Genomic DNA, 11,338 nt, shown 5'->3' with positions numbered 1-11,338 from the left:
GCAGCACAAGGAACTGCAAAAACATACTGCCATTTAGAGTCTGGAGTTTCAACAGTTTCATAATTGAATTGTATGAAAGGAGTAAGTGAAAAAATAAGCACTCTAGGGTAATAAAAGGAGACAACCTACAGTCTCATTCGCAAAGCAGTATCTCTTTTCAAGTTATAAGCACATGGTACTGCTCTTCAACTGGATGTCTCACGATGAAGGAGCAACAGAGAATACTATGTGCAACTATATCTGAACCCTTCCCATACCATCAAACATTGCTTAAGATACAAGCATGGCTCTGCCGTCCCTGAACACAATGGCTACCTTGTAGGAACAGAACAACTTTTTTTTTTTTTTAAACACAAGAATAGATTATTGGTCCATCACTCAACCCTCAAATTGGAGGACCAGTGGACTGCTTTTTGTATGGTCACTATCCTCTGACTGGTCCAACTTGGATAGCCCTGCCAGAAGAGTAAATCCTGCTGGCATAGGGTCACAAATAGTGTTCCCTCTGAGAGCTAATTTTTCCCCACTTGTGTAGAATGAATTTTGTTATATGCACCAAAATGGAGGTGAAGTGTGTCACAACACCTTCATATCAGTGCACATAACAAAATTCATGTGATGGGGCTGGGGTTAAGAGGTTCGGAGTGTGGGAGTGGGCTCAGGGCTGGGGAAGAGGGTTGAGATGTAGGGGTGTGAGGATTCTGGCTGGCGGTGTGGGCTCTTGGGTGGGGCCGGGGATGAGGGGTTTGGTGTGCAGGAGAGTGCTCCGGGAGGGCTACAGCAGGGAGAAAGGACTCCCCCCAGCTATCTCTCTCCCTGCAGCAGCACCTCAGCTAGGGGAGAGAAGCGTCCCTCGGCTCAGGCCGCAGTATAGGCACTCCTCCCCCAGCCCCAGCAGGCCCAGGCCAGGTATGCCCTGGTTTCAGGGCTGGGCCACCCGGGTTCAGGCTGGGGTAGAGGCGCCCCAACCGCGGCAGGTCTGGGCCATGGCATAGTTGGGGCAGGGGGCCATCCCAGCCATGGCAAGTTGGAGGCCAGGCTAGATTGGGGCTAGGTGGGTTCCCTGAGCACCCGCATGGCGCTAAATTCCCTGTAAACTGCACAGCAGCCTATTTAAGTCATAGGCACTCACCACATTAAGGTTTAGTCCCCAGAGAAGGATCTTTGCAGGTATACTTGCATAAAATCATGATGAATTTTGGAAAGTGGATGAAATAATTAAAATATGGCCTATGAGGAAAGATTGAAAAAATTGGGTTTGCTTAGAGTTTGAGAAGAGAAGACTGAGCGGGGACATGATAACAGTCTTCAGGTACATAAAAGGTTGTTATAAAGAGGTGGGTGATAAACTGTTCTCCTTAACCACCAAGAACAGTCCAAGAAGAAATGGATTTAAATTGTGGCAAGGGAGATTTAGGTTAGACAGAAGGAAAAACTTCCTAACTGTAAGGGTAGTTAAGCACTGGAACAAATTACCATGGGAGGCTGTGGAATCTCCATCACTGGAGGTTTTTAAGAACAGGTTAGACAAACACCCACGAAAGCTCATGTTCCAATACGTCTGTTAGTCTATAAGGTGCCACAGGACTCTTTGCTGCTTTTACAGATCCAGACTAACACGGCTACCCCTGTGATTCTAGATAATATGTAATCCTGCATCAGTTCAGGAGACTTGACTTGATAACTTAACTAGGTCCCTTCCAGTCTTACATTTTAATGAAGAGTAATATGCCTGTCTAAATGAATAGGTAATGCTGGAAAAGACCACCTGAAGATTTTCAGTAAGAATTTTTGATTTACGGTATGTTCTCTAATCCAATTTCTATTAAAATCAATGGGAGTCTTCACTGGGAACTGGGGTAAGCTCTTTGTGGGGGTCTTGGCAATAGTGCATGATCCTAAAAAACTGACTTCAGTAGGAGTTCAAGACATGGAACAATAGCAAGATGTGACTGCCTTTTCATTAAACTGACTGATATGCAGATATATTAGTAAAAATCTCATCATATATATTACACTTTACATAATTGTTACACAGGATGCACACAAAATAGATTTAGTCTTATCCTCACTTTTCAAAATTATAAACAAACATTGAAAACAAGTTTCAGACACTTAAATATTATACTGTTCTGTGATTACTGATTTATTGATATATCGATTTCAGTTACAACACACAATACAAAGTGTACAGTGTTTATTTTAAATTTATTTTGGATTACAAATATTTGTGCTGTAAAAAATACAAAAGAAAGAGTATTTTTCAAGTCACTTAAAACAAGTACTGTAATGTAACCTCTTTATCATGAAAATTGAACTTACAAATGTAGAATTATGTACAAAAAATAACTGCATTCAAAAATAAAACCATGTAAAACTTTAGAGCATACAAGTCTACTCAGTCCTATTTCTTGTTCGGCCAGTCGCTCAGACAAACAAGTTTGTTAACATTTGCAGGAGATAATGCTGCCAGTTCTTGTTTACAATGTTATCTGAAAGTGAGAACCGACATTTGCATGGAACTGTTGTAGCTGGTGTTGCAAGATATTTACGTGCCAAATGCGCTAAAGATTCATATGTCTCTTCATCTTCAACCACCATTCCAGAGGACGTGTCCATGCTGATGACGGGTTTGCTCGATAACAATCCAAAGCAGTGCGGACCCCCACATGTTCAGTTTCATCATTTGAGTCAGATGCCACCAGCAGAAGGTTGATTTTCTTTTTTGATGGTTCAGGTGCTGTAGTTTCCACACTGGAGTGTTGCTCTTTTAAGACTTCTGAAAGCATGCTCCACACCTCGTCTCCCTCAGATTTTGGAAGGCATTTCAGATTCTTAAACCTTGGGTTGAGTGCTGTAGCTATCTTTAGAAATCTCACATTGGTACCTTCTTTGCGTTTTGTCAAATCTGCAGTGAAAGTGTTCTTAAAACAAACAACATGTGTTGGGTCATAATCCAAGACTCCTATAACATGAAATACATGGCAGAATGCAGGTAAAATGGAGCAGGAGACATACTATTCTCCTCCAAGGCGTTCAGTTAAAATGTAATCAACTCATATTTTTAACTAGATGGAAGCATCTCCTCTGGAATGGTGGCCAAAGCACGAAGGTGCATACAAATGTTCAGCATATCTGGCATGTAAACACCTTGCTATGCCAGATTCAAAAGTGCCATGCAAATGCCTGTTCTCACTTTCAGGTTTCATTGTAAGTAAAAAGCCAGCAGCAATATCTTCCGTAAATGTAAACAAACTTGTTTCTCTTAGGAACTGGCTGAACAAGAAGTAGGACTTGGTGGACTTGTAGGCTCTAAAGTTTTACATTGTTTTGTTTTTAAGTTCAGTTATATAACAACAACAAAAATCTACATTTGTAAACTGCACTTTTACAATAAAAATATTGCACTACAGTACTTCTATGAGGTGAATTGAAAAATACTGTTTCTTTTATCATATTTACAGCGCAAATATTTGTAATAAAAATAATATGATGTGATTATGTGATATAATCTGATTAACTGAGAGCCCTAATATAAAGAGAAATCAGCAGTATCCTTTTAAAATCACTGGCATATGAATTGGACTCTCCCATTGTACATGGTCTCAGAATCAAATTTAATCACCATTCTAAGATCCCACATACCTTTCATTATAAAGCCAACAATTTCCCCATACTTCCCCTAACAGGCAACTGCTCTTGTTGCATTCATCCAGCTGAAGGGTGTGTGATAGCAGCCTCTGAGTAATGCTTTGACATTCCACAAAATGGCCAGCATTATGTACTCAGAAAAACAGAAGCTTTCATCCTCTGTAACATAAATCTAAGAACACCTGAGCTCCAACAGTTGAGGAAACAATGACTGGATTTCAAATTAGACACACAATTGCATGCACACTTTTGCACACGTAGTTTAGGCAAGCAAATGACCAATGTGTATATAAAAAAAGGAGGTATCTGCATGTGCACATGGCTAGTTAAATAAGACAACATGCTAATATATACACACTATTGTACATGCAGGATTAGAAAATCTGGCACCCTTCCCCCAACTCCAATAATCAAGGTTATTTCCAAGGCTCCTGTTCAGCAACTTCATCTCCTGTCTGCCTATGGACTCTTCCCCATTCATTAAAATAAAGAAAGTAAAATCAACAAGAGTGTGACAAACATTTTTAGGCTAATATAGTATATGTAATATTATGTATATATTTGGAATCTAGTGTTCTGTTAACTTGACATTAAATATGCTTCTTCAATGTAAATGGACACTGTCAACTTAAATTTAACCCACAATTTACATTTCATACAAACAAGATTGTATAACACCTATACACATCAACCAACCGAAATGATTTTTCATCATTAAGATGAGTCTAATATGAAATGTTTTTAGACTAAAACCTAAACTGTTTGAATTCCAAACATTGCACCACTAAGAAAATGAAAGTGAAACTGTCTGATTATTAGTACCAATACCGAGAAAAGTGCAAGCTTTTAAGAATAGAAAAAATAAAGACAAGCTAATTGAATTTTTGGAATTCTTGCACTTAATGTGAACAACAAAGGCCAGTATCCTTCAATCAAATCCATGGAATTCTCCCTGCATGAACCAGCTGAATACAGGTCATAATGACAAACATAGTTAAAGAAATATTTGCATCATAATTAAAGGGACACTTAAAATCATGTATGAAACAATCATGTCCACAATGTGAGGCCCCAATCCTGCAAAGAAAAGTATGTGGCTAAGTCTTTGACAGATTGGGAATTTATGTAACCTACACAAAGCTAAAGGATTTCTAATATACCTTCTGGATTTGCAATGATCTTTAAAACTGTGCTATATCACACTTCTTATTGTATTGGGCATGTGGCTTTTTTTGTTTTGTTTTGTTTTATATCATTCCTTACAGGAGCTCAAATTTCCTAGACCAGTGGTTCTGAACCTATGGCCATGGACACCTGGGGGTCCACAGACTATGTCTAAGAATTCTAAAGGAGTCTGCTGCACCTCCATTTGAAAATGTGTAGGGAAAGCCACTGTCCTACACTACGTTTTTACATTATTATTGCATGCGCCAATGTCACACATTCTAACATCTCATTTTTCCAATTTTTTCTGTAGCTGCTAGGGGGCTACTTGAAACATCAAAAGAATATGAAAGCAGAAGTTAACAGTATCTTTTGAATAATAAACATTTCTCCTCAGTGGACTACTCCAAATAAAGCTATTAACGTGGAAGGAAATGTATGATATTTTGCTACCTCCAAAATACTGCATTTTAGAAGCTGATGAATTTGGGCAGCACCAAGGTTACTGACATTATAACTGCACTCACCAGTCTTCCATCTTTATTTTTCCTTATTACACACTTACTGCATGAATACAGAGCACACAGAGTTAATATTTATAAAGTAATGTACATGTGCACACCCATTTGCAAACCTAAACAAAGCACACTCATTGCCCTGAAAGAACTTCTGAAAACCCAGTTGTTCTTTGAAGCATTCCAGCTGTGAAGCTCACAGCCCCCACTCTCCTGTATATCATTACACAGTGGAACGCTATTTTTCCGATCTAACTGGGACTGGGGCCAGATCGGATAAACAAACATTCAGATAAACAGACGAATGGGTGGGGGATTTCGGGGCTGCCAGCCTGAGCCCCGCCACCCGCGACTTACAGCGTCAAATTCCCTTACTCTATTCCAGTGTGTGCGCCAGGGGTGGGTTGGTTAATCCGGAGAGCCAGATAACGGGTAAATTGGGGTCCTACTGTACTGCCACGTTCCCATTCAATGTGCCCTTTGGGGCAGGGACACTTATGTGCAATGGTCTGCTCCCCCTTTCCTAAAGCACCGCGTATTCGTGCATTGCTGCAGAAACAAGGGGCCCTCGGCCCGAAGAGCTGTCAGCCTGACTCGGACAAACACAGCACAACTAAGCGAGGTTGCAATTTATCCAAAGGGGGTGGGGGCTGTCACCGCTTTGCTGTACCAGAAGTACCCGCTTCTTCCCAGAGACGCTGATTTATTTGGGTGCCCGGCTCAGCCCCACTCCGCGCCTGGCCTCGCCTAACCACCTGAACGTCCCCTTACAGGGGGGAGGGGGCTCGGGGGGAGGCGAAGACACTTTGCCATTTCACAGCACAACCGGGCACTCTGACTGACTGACTGACTGACAGCGGGGGCGAACGGGGCGCAGGCAGCCGGTGCCCAGCCGGGGGGAGCCCCAGGGAGGGGCTGCTGCTGCACCGTGACACGGGGGCGCCCTGCGGGGACGGGACCCACAGCCTGGCAGGGCCCCGCCCACCCTGAACCTACCTAGGGGATAAGCAGCTCCCGCGCCGGCTCCTTCCAGCCCCTCGGGGCGGGGGCGGGGGAGGGGCGGGCAGCTTCCGGCCAGTTGCGCTCCTACGAGAACCAGCGGCCACAGTCAACACCGGCCTTCCAGCCGCGCGCGCTCCCGACGGCACCAGAGCGCGCGCGCCCGCCCGGTGTTGGACGGAGCCTCCTGGCTAGCAGAGCCTGCGCCAGCGCAAAGGAGCGTCCGGGCCCGCAGCTAGCGCATGCGCAATGGCCATTCCCAAAGCAGGGGAGAGAAGTGGGCGGGGCCTCTAAGCCCCATGTGGGTTCCTCGCAGCGCAGCGCACTGGCCGGCGGGCAGTGGCCGGGGCCAGGGAAGATGCAGAAGGGGCTGGCGGGGCTAGTCCGGGAAAGTTGGATCCAGGGGTTCTCGTGGGATGAGAAGGAGCAACCCCCCCCCTCACAGGGAAACATGGGGGACGCAGGGCTGGGTGCCCCCTATTGCCCCTAGCCCCTGTGGGTGCCCAGGGCTCCGCACCTCCCTTTTCCCCCCAACTCCTACACTGCGCCCCTTTGCCCCAACCCCTGTACCCAGCTCCTGCGCTCAAGTGGGGCAGCTGATCTAGATGGATGGAGCAACTGGCATTGCTGCTCTCCCACCCCCACCCCCACATGCTGCTTTTCCTCCGTGCACCTCTACGGGTCTGTGAAGGGGGAGCGAGGAGCAGCACCGGGGCTCCTAACATCCAGGTCACTTTGTTATACCAATATAATAAAAAACAGCAGGATCTTATTAAGAGGGATAAGGCAAAGATGCCACATTTATTGTAAATATAATAATAAAGCAAAAGATAAAAGTAAACAACGTTGTTTGACTACTTATTCCTATTACTATCTATTCCTTATACACACACACACACATATATATATTATATTCATTCACACAATCATTCATTCAAGTTCTGTATAGGTGTTATAGTTACCAGCCTAGAAGTTGCTCATGCCAAGTTACTGGCCAGGTATCTTGGTCATGAGGATGGAGCCAAGTCTGTGTCAGATGCACCTGATGCTCCTGGAGGCTGGCAGCAGAACCAGAGACTTAAAGTCCTTAGTTTTTGGAGTTCATTCTTATAGGAATTAATTCCTATGTTAGTCTATGGGAGCTGTTTCATCCTGCTGTTGCTGACTCAATCAGCAGATGGCACATTCCTGGTGGCTCACACTGTCTAAAGTGGCACATTCCTGGTGGCTCCACACTGCTAATTCATTTGAGTCTCCCTGCCCTATAATCACAGAGAGTGGGGGTCTGTTTCTAGGCGCCGTTGCTGTTACAATGAAGTGAAAGTCACTTAGGCCTGGTCTACACTGGTCTACACTGACTTCGCGTAGCTGAAGTCGAACTACCTTAGTTCGAGTTACTTACCTGTCCTCATGGCGCGGGATCGAAGTCCGCGGCTCCCCCGTCGACTCCGCCACCGCCGTTCGCGGTGGTGGAGTTCTGGAGTCAACAGGAGCGCGTTCGGCGTTCGATATATCGCGTCTAGATGAGATACGATATATCGAACTTCGAGAATTTGATTGCTACCCCTCCGATCCGGCGGGTAATGAAGACGTACCCTTAATGGCTTATAGCGTTTATTTACATTGTATCAATTACAGGTAACACAGTGTTTACTTCAAGAACAGAGTCAATTAACTTGTTTGTAAGTTTTACATAGTAATAGAGTATATTTCACAGGACACATACGATCAATGGTTTCTACAGACAGGAGCTTACAAGTTTTAACAGAAGAACTAAAAGATTTTTGTATTTGGTGAAACTGGGGGGTCACTGTCACTCGGGGGAATCACTGTTAGTACTTTCTTTAATATCCCTACAACTTGACTTCAATAGAGCTAATGTAAATTAATAAAATTAAGTGCCTTGCATGGTGTGGGTTATAGCCCATGAAAGCTTATGCCCACATAAATGTGTTAGTCTCTAAGGTACCACAAGGACTCCTTGTTGTTTTTGCTAATAAAATTAATGTAAGAGTAGAGAATCAGGTCCTCTGGGTTTTATCAGTGTTTCTGTGATGGTTTGAGTTTCATACCAGCACATTGCTTTTGATATAGCTAGCACTGTCACACCCCATTTTGACTGGGTATATGTCACCTCAGGAAAAGATGCAGAGATAAAATTTCTAGACACCATAAATGACTCCTTGCAGCAACTTGTCCTGGAAACCACAAGGAGAGAAGAAATTCTTGATCTAGTCCTAAGTGAAGCACAGGATCTGTTTTAGGAGGTGAATATAGCTGAACCACTTGATAATAATGACCATAATGTAATTAAATTTAATATCCTGGTAAGGGGGAAAATGCCAAAGAATCCTACTACAGTAGCATTTAACTTCAAAGGGAAACTAAACAAAAATGAATATTCTAATTAAATGGAAATTAAAAGGAACAGTCACAAGGGTGTAATGCCTAGAAATTTCATGGAGACAATTTTAAAACACCATAATAGAAACTAAATGAATACTACAAAAAAAGAAAAAAACAATAAGATGACAAAAATGACACCATGGCTACAAAGCAGAGTGAAAGAGGCAGTTAGAGGCAAACAGACATCCTTTAAAAATTGGAAGTCAAATCCTAGTGAGGAAAATGGAAAGAAGCATAAACTCAGGCAAGTCAAGTGTAAAAATATAATAAGATAGGCCAAGAAAGAATTTGAAAAGCAACTAACTAAGGACACAAAAACTAACAGGAAAATGTTTTAAAGTATATCAGAAGCAGGTGGTCTGCCAAACAGTCAGTGGTGGTGCTGGACAATTGAGGTGCTAAAGGAGCACTCAAGGAAAACAAAGTCATTGAGGGGAATGTAAATGAATTCTTTGCATTGGTCTTGACTGCAGAGTATGTGAAGCCATTCTTTTTAGTTTACAAATCTGAGGAATTGTCCCAGATTTATGTGTCAGTAGAGAAGGCTTTGGATCAAATTGATAAATTAATAAATCACCAGCACCATATGGTATTTATCCAAGAGTTCTGAAGGAACTCAAATATGAAATTGCAGAACTGTAGTATGTAACCTATCATTTAAATCAGCCTCTCTAGCAAATGACTGGAGGGTAGTTAATGTAACACTGATTTTCAAAGAAGGTTCCAGAGGTGATCCTGCCATTTACAGGCAGAGCCGCCCAGAGGATTCAGGGGGACTGGGGCAAAGGAATTTCAGGGGCCCCTTCCATAAAAAAAAGGTGCAATACTAGAGAATACTATATTCTCGTGGGAGCCCCTGCGGGGCCTGGGGCAAATTGCCCCACTTCCCTCCCCCCACCCCCCCGGGGTGGCCCTGTTTACAGGCTGGTAAACCTAACTTCAGTGCCAGACAAATTGGCTGAAACTATAGTAAAGAACAGAATGATCAGACATATCGATTAACACAATATGTTGGGGAAGAGTAAACGTGGCTTTTGTAAAGGGAAATCATGCCTCACTAATCCATCAGAATTCTTTGTGGGAGTCAACAAGCCATGTGGACAAGGGTGATCCAGTCGATATACTTGGATTTTCAGAAAGCCTTTGACAAGGTCCATTACCAAAGGCTCTTAAGCAAGTAAGCAGTCAGGGGATAATAAGGGAAGGGTCTCTCATGGATCAGCAACTGATTAAAAGATAGGGAATAATGGTCAGTTTTCACAGTGGAGAGAAGAAAATAGCAGGGTCTCCCAAGGATCTGTACTGGAACCAGGACTGTTTAACATATTAATAAATGATCTGGGAAAAGGAGTGAACAGTGAGGTGGCAAAGTTTTCAGAGGATACTAATTTACTCATGATAGTTAAATCCAAAAGCTGACTGCAAAGAGTTACAAAGGGATCTCACTAAACTGGGTGACTGGGCAACAAAACATCAGATGAGATTTTAAGTGCAAAGCAATCAGGGGCGGCTCTAGGATTTCCGCCACCCCAGGCACGGCCGCACGCCGCGGGGGGCGCTCTAGAGGTCGCCGGTCCCGCGGCTCCCGCAGAAATGCCTGTGGAGGGTCCGCTGGCCCCGCGGCTCCGGTGGACCTCCCGCAGGCACACCTGCGGATGCTCCACCGGAGCCATAGGACCAGCGGCCCCTCCGCAGGCATGTCTGCGGGAGGTCTACTGGAGCCGCGGTCCCAGCGGACCTTCTGCAGGCATGCCTGCGGGAGGTCTGCCGGAGCCGCCGGCCGCCCTCCCGCTGGGACACCGCCCCAAGCATGCGCTGGCGCGCTGGGGTCTAGAGCCGGCCCTGAAAGCAATGCACATAGAAAAATATAATCCCAACTATGGGATGGGGTCTAAATTAGCTATTATCATTCAAGAAAAAGATCTTGGCATCATCGTGGATAGTTCTCTGAAAACATCTGCTCAATGTGCAGTGGCAGCCAATAAAGGTTGCAGAATGTTAGGAACCATTAGTTTCTGTCTTATCTATCCATTTCAAAAGGATAGGATGACATCTCTATCTACTCTGAAAGGTGTCTATTGACAATTGAAATCATATGCACCTGGGGCTGAAGGGGCTGGGCAAGTTTCCCTCATGATGATGTGGTGTGAGGATGTGTTTTGAAAATATAAAGTTTCATATGAAAAAAGTATTATTATTATTATTATTATACTTGTAAAATGTTTAGGTCATGTCCTAATTTTCCTGTGTTTAACTCCTCCCTCTACAAAGCTTATCTGCAAAAAATGTACATTTCTTAATAAAAGCATCGCTGCTTAGGATAATTTAATACTTACTGTGACGGGTTGGGTCACAGAAACCCCCTTGGGAACTGCCAACTGATGTTCCAAGACTACTGCTGCCCCTGCTTTCCCTGCCAGCTTGGGACTCCGGCACCCTGTCTTGTTGAGCCAGACATGCCGGTCTGCTCCAACACAGACCCAGGGTCTGAACCACGTGCCCCAAAGCTGCAGACTTAATTGAAAGCAACTTAAGAAGTGTTCCTGTCTTTAACACTCGGATGCCCAACTCCCAATGGGGTCCAAACCCCAAATAAATCTGTT

The 11,338-nt window shown here is 44.0% G+C and overlaps 1 protein-coding gene across 3 annotated transcripts in view; it reads right to left on the bottom strand.

Moving 5' to 3' along the window:
* SHPRH (SNF2 histone linker PHD RING helicase) overlaps positions 1-6,382 on the bottom strand; it is a 125,977-nt gene extending 119,595 nt beyond the window's left edge. For 2 of the 3 annotated variants that reach the window (XM_039532356.1, XM_039532358.1), the window contains exon 1: positions 6,327-6,382. The gene's annotated coding sequence lies outside the window, so the exon portion shown is untranslated. Of the gene's footprint in view, positions 1-5,705; positions 5,748-6,326 lie in introns of those variants that run through there. The other variant, XM_039532357.1, reaches the window with a different exon arrangement.
* Positions 6,383-11,338: the final 4,956 nt, after the last annotated feature.

Source organism: Mauremys reevesii, linkage group 3 (assembly GCF_016161935.1).
Source record: "Mauremys reevesii isolate NIE-2019 linkage group 3, ASM1616193v1, whole genome shotgun sequence".
In the NCBI taxonomy this organism is placed as follows: domain Eukaryota; kingdom Metazoa; phylum Chordata; order Testudines; family Geoemydidae; genus Mauremys; species Mauremys reevesii.
The sequence above is the reverse complement of the archived record's forward strand: the minus strand, read 5'-3'. Positions and strand labels throughout refer to the sequence as shown.